The sequence below is a fragment of the Bison bison genome, unplaced genomic scaffold (genome assembly GCF_000754665.1).
Source record: "Bison bison bison isolate TAMUID 2011002044 unplaced genomic scaffold, Bison_UMD1.0 scf7180017864389, whole genome shotgun sequence".
In the NCBI taxonomy this organism is placed as follows: domain Eukaryota; kingdom Metazoa; phylum Chordata; class Mammalia; order Artiodactyla; family Bovidae; genus Bison; species Bison bison.
Genome location: NW_011494961.1, coordinates 8,902,087 through 8,912,527, shown reverse-complemented (window position 1 = coordinate 8,912,527; position 10,441 = coordinate 8,902,087). Strand labels below are relative to the sequence as shown.

Genomic DNA, 10,441 nt, shown 5'->3' with positions numbered 1-10,441 from the left:
AGCTAATTATTTAACAGCTATGTTAGCACTATTTAAATGTGACTAGTATAACTGTTCGGAGAAGGCAATGGCACCCCACTCCAGTACTCTTGCCTGGCAAATCCCATGGACAGAGGAGCCTGGTGGGCTGCCGTCTGTGGGGTCGCACAGAGTTGGACACGACTGAAGCAACTTAGCAGCAGCAGTATAACTGTTACAACTTGACTGGAGAATGGAGATTGGGTATAGAATGTTTACAGAAATAAACAATAGAATTTTTAAAATTATAATAGAATTAAAGATGAGTGGGTAAAATAAGACTAATATGAATAACCTGATCTGAAAAAGAAGCAAAAGAATTTTTTAGAAATGCAATCATCAAAAAAAAAAACTAAGGCACTAAACAGGTTAAACATATATAGAAATAAATTCAGATACATCAATAATTATCATAACATAAATGAATTAAATTTACCAGTTAAATGACTGTACAACTGTGTTTTTAAAAATCCAGCTAAATACTGTTTGGAAGAAAGGGACATAAAGCATAAGGACATATGAAGGCTGAAAGTAAAAGTAAGTGAAAAGACATATGTGGTAGATGGTAACCAGAAGAAAGCTTGATGGCATGTTAGCATTTAAATAGGAGGGGTTTTTTTTGGTTTTGGGGGAGTAGGTGGGGTGGGGAGGGTTGTTTTGTTTTGTTGCTGCAAAAAGCTTTACTGTTTCCATTCGGTCCAAGGCTTGGAAGAGGGCTCCAGGGTGGTGAAAAAGTGGCCTAGTGCCTGCAGAGAGAGGCTTCAGGCGGAAGCCCTGACACCAGATCAGATCAGATCAGATCAGTCGCTCAGTCATGTCCGACTCTTTGCGACCCCATGAATCGCAGCATGCCAGGCCTCCCTGTCCATCACCATCTCCTCCTCAAAGGCTGCTGGGCTTCCAAGGCTCCTTCCGACTAGTCATGCTGGATGGTGAGCCTTTGGAAGAGACACTCAGCCAGCCCAGCCTGGGGACCAGTCCACCATTGGAAGTTAGTCAGGAGATTGCCCATCTTCTCCGTGAGTTTCACTTCCTCATCTAGGAAGTGGCTCTCCAGGAAGTCACAGAGGTGGGGGTCTGCATGGGCAGATACTAAGAGGGCCTGGTTCAGTTTCTTCTCCATGAGAATGCAGCTTCCACAGTGTCCTGGGTTTTACCCCACTCAACTTGAGATGGCTTCTGTACATCCTGGAAAAAGGTGCAGCCGCTGCCCTCGTTTTTCCTTTTCAAGAGAGGCTCAGCACCCTAATTCTTCTCAGCCAATTCCCTGAAACTGTGGCCCATGCCCTCCAGAGTTATGCTGTTGTGGTGGAAATAGAAGCCCCGTGGGGTAGGTGTAAGAGGCTGGCCAATGCAAGGTGACCAGGAAGTTGAAGGCAGCCTCGACCTTGGTGGAATAATTCTGAGGAATCTTGGAGTTCATGGTTAATCGGTAATAAGGAGCTAAGCTCAAAAATTGGTGTTGGCTGGTCCCAGAGGTCGAGGATGGCCGAGTGGCTGGTTCTAAAGTTGCACTTGGAAGAGAAGCTGGAAGGTGGTCAGAGGCTGGAGCAAGGGACATCCCGGGGTCTGTTGCATCAAACACTCTGAAGCAAGAGACAGATTGGCAGGACCACTGAGCGCACTGTCTTGAAATAGGCTTCATGACCAAAACTATAAAAGCCAAAACCAAAAACTAAAAACATCATCAAGGAAGACTGAGTTCATCAAGAAGCTGCAGCGATTTTAATTTTGCATGCATCTGAGCAAAAACCGTCAAATTTTCTAAGTAACTGTTGTTGTTCAGTCGCTCAGTTGTATCTGATTCTTTGTGACCCCATGGACTGCAGCCACCAGGCTTCCCTGTCCTTCACGATTTTCCAGAGTTTGTTCAAACTCATGTCCATTGAATCAGTGATACCATCCAACTATCTCATCCTCTGTCATCTCCTTCTCCTGCCTTCTATCTTTCCTACCATCAGGGTCTTTTCCAATGAGTTGGCTCTTCACATCAGGTGGCCAAAGTATTGGAGCCTCAGCATCAGTCCTTCCAATGAATATTCAGGACTGATTTACTTTAGAATGGACTGGTTGGATCTCCTTGCAATCCAAGGGACTCTCAAGAGTCTTCTCCAGCACCATAGTTTGAAGGCATCAATTCTTCAGCACTCAGCCTTTTTTATTGTCCAGCTCTCACTTCTGTACATGCCTACTGGAAAAACCATAGTTTTGACTAAACAGACCTTTCTCAGCCAAGTAATGGCTCTGCTTTTTAGTACACTGTCTAGGTTTGTTATAATTTTTCTTCCAAGGAGTAAGCATCTTTTAATTTCATGGCTGCAGTCACCATCTGCAGTGATTTTGGAGCCCCCCAAAATAAAGTCTATGACTATTTCCATTGTTTCCCCATCTATTTGCCATGAAGTGATGGGACCAGATGCCATGATCTTAGTTTTTTGAATGTTGAGTTTTAAGCCAGCTTTTTCACTCTCCTCTTTTACCTTCATCAAGAGGATCTTTAGTTCCTCTTCACTTTCTGCCATAAGGGTGGTATCATCTGTGGATCTGAGATTATTGATATTTCTCCCAGCAATCTTTATTCAAGCTTGTGCTTCATTCAAAAATTACAGGAAAAAACTAATAAATGTATCATGTAATGGAAGATTTCTGTGTCATTTGCTCATTTTATTTAATAAATGTTCTCAGGTGTCTGCATGCTAGGAACTTTTCTATTCATGAAAATATGACTGTGAATGAGACATAAGAATCCTTTTGAAGTTTACTATACTGGAAAGACAGAGTGAAATATACAAATAAATACAGTAAAATCCTGTGAAAATACACACAGGATATGATGAATTCTGAGATGATAGAACGGATGATTTGTTCCTCACCACCACCGAATCCTGCAGATGGTACAAAAGAAGAGTGACGTTCTTATTCTGGGGTTGGGGAATGGAAAATGACAGCGGGTAGAGGGAGGAGCCTGGCAGGAAAATAGCGCAAAACCCAGAAGGCAGGTGGAGTTTGACTCCTGCTAGCTCAGCGACCTCCCAACTCAATATTCCCAAACTGGGCCAACAAAACTTTTGCCATCTAGCCGGCAATTTCCTGGAATCACTGGAGCTGCCCTCAAGTCAACGGCAGACCCTGAATCCTTCCCATCAGGACAAACTGGAGAGAACAAGCGCCGCTAGATGGCGCCAGACTACAGCGGGGACCAGGATGGGTTTTGGAGAGCAGGACTGGGCAGGGTCTCCTACCCATTTTATTAACCTCACGCTGAAAGACACACAGGAAATCAAAGACAAAAAGACTGGAACGGAAGACCTAGGACTACACTATTTCTCAAAGGATGTGATAATCTATGTAAAAAATGGAGAACTTTGCTTATTAAAAGTAATAAGAATATACCATAAGATTAATATGTAAGATTCAACTGCACTTCTGTAAAATTTAACAAGTATTCAGAAAACGCTTCTATAACAATATACACATCAGTTCAGTTCAGTTCAGTCACTCAGTCGTGTCCGACTCTTTGCGACCCCATGAACTGCAGCGCGCCAGGCCTCCGTGTCCATCACCAACTCCCGGAGTTCACCCAAACCCATGTCCATTGAGTCGGTGATGCCATCCAGCCATCTCATCCCCTTCTCCTCCTGCCCCCAATCCCTCCAAGCATCAGAGTCTTTTCCAATGAGTCAACTCTTCGCATGCGGTGGCCAAAGTGCTGGAGTTTCAGCTTTAGCACCAGTCCTTCCAGTGAACACCCAGGACTGATCTCCACATAGAAAACATAATTTAGAAAGAGATTGTATTTAAATAGCTCAAAAATAGACATCTAAATTAAACTTAATAAAAGATGTACAAGGTCTGTACAGAAAAAATATATATATTAAGCATTATTAAAAGACACTCAGAAGATCTAAGTAAATGGAGAAATATATTCATGGACACAAAGGCTGAATTTTTTAAAGTGATTCTCCCCCAGTTGATGTGCAGAATTAACATAATCTTGATCAAAATATCAAGAGAGGTTTTGTGAAACATTACAGCTGACTCTGATATTTATATGGAAAAGGAAGAAAACCCAAGGCACTTTTCAATTTTTATTGAAGGAGAAACTTGGTGAAACAGACACTGAAACAATTGAAACTAATGGTGAGACCATAGTAATTGAGATAATGTTGTTTTGATACAGAGAAGGAAAAAAGGTCACTGAACAAAAGGGAGAGCCCAAAAGACCCAAGAATATATGGAAACCTGGTACGTGACAGAGGTGACAATGCTGATCAGTGATGAACTGAGAACTGAGAGTAAATAAATAGGTGAGTTTCTTTTGGTAATAAATAAACAGGGAAGAAGGAAAAATTCTCCCTTTTAGAGGAATCTCGTGTAGAAGGAATGAAGAGATAGCAAATGACCATTTAGCAACTATTACAGAAAAGGCAGAGGAACCAGAGATCAAATTGCCAACGTCTGTTGGATCATCGAAAAAGCAAGAGAGTTCCAGAAAAACATCTACTTCTGCTTTATTGACTATGCCAAAGCCTTTGACTGTGTGGACCACAACAAACTCTGGAAAATTCTTAAAGAGATGAGAATACCTGACCACCTGACCTGCCTCTTGAGAAATCTGTATTCAGGTTAGGAAGCAACAGTTAGAACTGGACATGGAACAACAGACTGGTTGCAAATAGGAAAAGGAGTACGTCAAGGCTGTACATTGTCACCCTGCTTATTTAACTTATATGCAGAGTACATCATGAGAAATGCTGGGCTGGATGAACTGCAAGCTGGAATCAGGATTGCTGGGAGAAATCTCAATAACCTCAGATATGTAGATGACACCACCCTTATGGCAGAAAGTGAAGAAGAACTAAAGAGCCTCTTGATGAAAGTAAAAGAGAAGGGTGAAAAAGTTGGCTTAAAGCTCAACATTCAGAAAATGAAGATCATGGCATCTGGTCCCATCGCTTCATGGGAAATAGATGGGGAAACAGTGGAAACAGTGACAGACTTTTTTTCTTTGGGCTCTAAAATCACTGCAGATGGTGACTGCAGCCATGAAATTAAAAGATGCTTGCTCCTTGGAAGAAAAGTTATGACCAACCTTGACAGCATATTAAAATGCAGAGACATTACTAGACCAACAAAGGTCAGTCTAGTCAAAGCTATGGTTTTTCCAGTAATCATGTATGGATGTGAGAGTTGGACTATAAAGAAAGCTGAGCGCCAAAGAACTGATGCTTTTGAGCTGTGGTGTTGGAAAAGACTCTAGAGAATCCCTTGGACTGCAAGGAGATCCAACCAGTCCATACTAAAGGAAATCTCTCCTGAATATTCATTGGAAGGACTGATGCTGAAGCTGAAACTCCAATACTTTGGCCACCTGATGTGAAGAACTGACTCATTAGAATAGACCCTGATGCTGGGAAAGATTGAAGGCAGTAGAAGGGGATGACAGAGGATGAAATGGTTGGATGGCATCACCGACTCAACGGACATGAGTTTGAGTAAACTCTGGGAGTTGGTGATGGACAGGGAGGCCTGGTGTGCTGCAGTCCATGGGGTAGCAAAGAGTCGGATACGACTGAGTGACTGAACTGAACTGACAGTAAAAATTGATTCAGACAAAAGTGTCAATGGATGTCAAAGCTATTAGGTTGAAATTTGATTAATAAGATAGCTACACAGTCTCAAAGTATCTCTCTACAAATCACTTATTAATTACAAAGGGGGAAATAGTGCTTTTAGAGATGGTAAACCTGGAAGGTATCACCATAACCAAGTAATCAAAGTTGACATTACCAAAAATAGAGAATAATGACACAGTATGCTTCCTGAGCGTTATGTGGAAAAGGACACAACCTCACTCATAATATTCCTGCTAAAAAAGTTATTAACTAAGTCTAATTGTGAAGAAACATTCTGTGAAGAAAATCACGAAGAAACACCACATTGATGGAGAGTCTACAAAATAATCGACCTGAACTGTTTGAGTATGTCAGGGTCAAAAAACACAAAGACTGACTGGGGAAGTGAGACTGAAGAGATAATTCCGCTAAGTACAATATGTGATCCTGGACTGGGGGGATCCTGGACTAGATCCTATGGTGGGGGGATGGGCTTGGGGGTGGAGTAGTGAAACGGAGCAGAACCCTATGGTCCTTGCCCCCCACCCCGTGTCCTCTGCGTGCCTTTTGTCTGTGGAAAACTAGTCAAAGAATAAGTTTAATCAGAGAAATGAGAAACACAGGAAAAAAAGGGAAACAGTCAGTTCAGTTCAGTCACTCAGTAGTGTCCGACTCCTTGCGACCCACAGCACGCCAGGCCTCCCTGTCCATCACCAACTCCCGGAGTTCACTCAAACTCACGTCCATTGAGTTGGTGATGCCATCCAGCCATCTCATCCTCTGTCGTCCCCTTTTCCTTCTGCCCCCAATCCCTCCCAGCATCTGAGTCTTTTCCAATGACTCAACTCTTCGAATAAGGTGGCCAAAGTACTGGAGTTTCAGCCTTAGCATCATTCCTTCCAAAGAAATCCCAGGGCTGATCTCCTTCACAATGGACTGGTTGGATCTCCTTGCAGTCCAAGGGACTCTCAAGAGTCTTCTCCAACACCACACTTCAAAAGCATCAATTCTTTGGCACTCAGCTTTCTTCACAGTCCAACTCTCACATCCATACATGACCACTGGAAAAACCATAGCCTTGACTAGATGGACCTTTGTTGGCAAAGTAATGTCTCTGCTTTTCAATATGCTATCTAGGTTGGTCATAACTTTCCTTCCAAGGAGTGTCTTTTAAACAGTCAAAGGAGACCAAAGAATAATCACGTAGTCATTAAGCATAGTCAGGAACCTTTAGCTCTTTCCCAAGGACTGTAGATAATATTCTGAGCCATATCCTGTGAGCTGTCATAGATACCAAAACACCGAGTGGAAGAAGTTAACTATTTGATGACCAGACTATATCCACGACAGAAGCTGCCACAATTCTGAGAATCGGCCTCAAAGAAATGGGAACAAATGGACCCTGGAACTGAAGATTAACTGTACCTGAAACAGTCGAGGTGACGCTGGTCAGACCACTGATGACCAGTTGGAAGATGACTGTCAGAGCTGACTGTGCTGTTTCTGCATGTAGCCCTCCCCGCTCTTTGGTCTAAGCATCTCTTGCCCCAGGGGGCAGGGCGGGGGAGAGTTAGTCTTTGGACAGATGTTCGCCACCATCCTCCCCAGTTGCTGGCATCTGAAATAAAGCAATTTTTCCTTTCCACCAACTTGGCCTGTTTATTGCTTTTGAGTGATGAGCAGTCAGACCCCAAAGACTCCTCTTTTGCTAACAGCAGAGTGGCTTGTTGTTGTTTAGTCACGAAGTCGTGTCCGACTTTTTTGTGACCACGAGGATTGTAGCCTACCAGTGAATTGTAGCTCAGTTGGTAAAGAATCTGCCTGCAATGCAGGAGACCTGGGTTTGATTCCTGGGTTGGGAAGATCCCCTGGAGAAGGAAATGGCCATCCACTCCAGTATTCTTGCCTGGAGAATCCCATGGACAGAGGAGCCTGGCAGGCTACAGTCCATGGGGTCGCAAAAGTCAGACACAAATTAACAACTAAACCACCACCGTCAGGATCCTCTGTCCACGGGATTCCCCAAGCAAGAATACTGGAGAGGGTGGCCATTTCCTTCTCCAGGGGATCTTCCCAACATCTCCTGCATTGGCAGGCAGATTCTTTATCACTGAAGCACCAGGGTAGCCCAGGATGGCTACAAAGGATATTTATTAGAATAACTGGTGAAAGTTGAAAATGGGCTATAGGTTAAACATAGCAATGCATCAGTGTTAAATTTTCCAGTTTTGATAACTGGATGTCCTTGTTTTAGAAAATATATACCCAAGTATTTAGAGGCAAAAAGGTATAATATCTACTAACTTATTCTCAAATGGTTCGGAAATGACAACAATAACCATGTGCACAGAGACACAAAATGAGAAAACAAATGTGGTAAATGATGACTGTTGAGTTTAGTGAAGGGTATGCAGAAATGTCTGGCAATATTCTTTAATCTTCTCTGTGTTTTAAATTATTTTTAAATAAAATGTTTAAAAATAGCAAGGAAAAAGTAAGTAGAAAACTGGAAACAGTGGTAGCGTTTGTGAGTAGTGGGAGAGGCCTGAGGGTGGGGAAGGGAAGAACACATAGGTAGATGCAACAGTACTGATGATGTGCTAGTCCCCAAACTAGATGATGAGCTCGTGGACATCCATTTTATTACGTACCTTTAACGATTAGGTATACATATGTATATTGTATACTTTGGCCACCTAAGGCGAAGAGCTGATTAATTTGAAAAGACCCTGATGCTGGGAAAGATTGGGGGCAGGAGGAGAAGGGGATGACAGAGGATGAGATGGTTGAATGGCATCACCGACTCAACGGACATGAGTTTGAGTGAGCTCCGGGAGTTGGCAATGGACAAGGAGGCCTGGTATGCTGCAGTCCATGGGGTTGCCAAGAGTCTGACATGACTGAGCGACTGAACTGAACTGATACATTATGTACTTTTGTACATGTAAAATATTATACTTTAAAAGATGATAAAAGAAAGAACAAAGAAAAAGATAGTAAGGCACGAATCATGCAATCTGATGAGCTGTGTGTCCTCAAGTATGTTTCTTTTCCTCTCTGAGGTTGTCCTCACCTACAGAAAGGGAATAAAAGATCTACTGTGTAGCTGTGTTGTAAAGCACTTGGCAGTGAGCGCTCATTAAGTGGCAGCTGCTGTTGTTATTTTCTCTGATAGAGATAAGGGGCATACACCTACAGAGATAAAGCCTGATTAAAGTAATAGAAGTTTGAAATAATCTTTGGGATCAGTTGGTGAGGAAGTTATCCAGGGAGTAAAACTGAGCTAATGTTGGAAATCATTAAGTAGTTTTAGAGCCAATGAGCTTTGTCTATTTTTTCCAAGCTGTACTCCATGATCAGGAAGACTTGGAGAAAAACGTATTTATGCTGGAAGGTGTAGAGGAAGGTCAACAAAGCAGAAAGGCTGCTGAGAGTGAGGCAGATAGCATCCTGCCTAGGCTATAAGTTAAGTTACTTCAGTCGTGTCTGACTCTGTGCGACCCAATAGACGGCAGCCCACCAGGCTCCCCCGTCCCTGGGATTCTCCAGGCAAGAACACCGGAGTGGGTTGCCATTTCCTCCTCCAATGCATGAAAGTGAAAATTGAAAGTGAAGTCGCTCAGTCGTGCCTGACTCTTAGTGACCCCATGGACTGCAGCCTACCCGGCTCCTCGGTCCATGGGATTTTCCAGGCAAGAGTACTGGAGTGGGTTGCCATTGCCTTCTCCATCCTGCCTAGGCTATAGCCTTCTATTATATAAAGTTTTGGAAAATGAGACACAATTTGGAAGAACTAGAAGATATAAAGTGAGCTGATAATTTACTAGATTAACTGGAGACTATATGAAGAATTCCTAGCAGAATAATGATTTTCCAGTCCAGAATAAGGACATCCATTTCTATCTTTTATGTATCAAATAAAAAATCACTCTAACATGATATATGTACACTAAGTTAGACAGATGCCCTCATAGTTTACCTACATTTGATATATGAGAGCCTTTAACAAATTGCAACAAAAGAAAAAAGGGAGCAAATATGTACTGAGCTCCCACTTCATTCAAAGATAGCTCTGCTGTAAGGGTTATAATTGAGGATTTGCTATTAGCTAGTGCATGATTGATTGAAATTTTCATTTTTCCCGTATTATTTGCTTTCTGAGTATATACACACAGGTAATTTTGGTGTATCATGCATGAAACTAAACTCAAAAAGTATGAACACTAGAGCAAATTTAATGCTTATACATTGAAAGTGTGAAAGTGGAAATTGCTCAGTCATGCCTGACTCTTTACAGTCCATGCAGTTCTCCAGGCCAGAATACTGGAGTGGGTGGGTGTTCCCTTCTCCAGAGCATCTTCCCAACCCAGGGATCAAACCCAGGTCTGCACTGCAGGCGGATTCTTTACCAGCTGAGCCACCAGGGCATTACTAACAGTCAATTCAGTGAAGAAAAGAAATAATATCAGTAGTCTGGCATCTCAAATGTCAAATGTTTTTCCATATAGATAGTATACAGAAAAATCTGTCACCCTAAGTACTAGAAATGCTGCTGAAGAACCACTATACTAGCTGTTGGTGTATGGGAAATACTTTTGTTTTCTTCCTTCAGTGTTTATTTCTTAAATATGAATTATTTATATTATATATCAACTATTATCACCTTATTTTATATAAACATAATATATATTAATGGCACCCCACTCCAGTACTCTTGCCTGGAAAATCCCATGGATGGAGGAGCCTGGTAGGCTGCAGTCTGTGGGGTCGCTAGAGTCGGACACGACTGAGCGACTTCACTTTCACTT

At 42.4% G+C, this 10,441-nt stretch overlaps 1 pseudogene; it reads right to left on the bottom strand.

Annotated features, from left to right (window-relative positions):
- Positions 1–473: 473 nt before the first annotated feature.
- LOC105002094 overlaps positions 474–10,441 on the bottom strand; it is a 27,199-nt pseudogene continuing 17,231 nt past the window's right edge.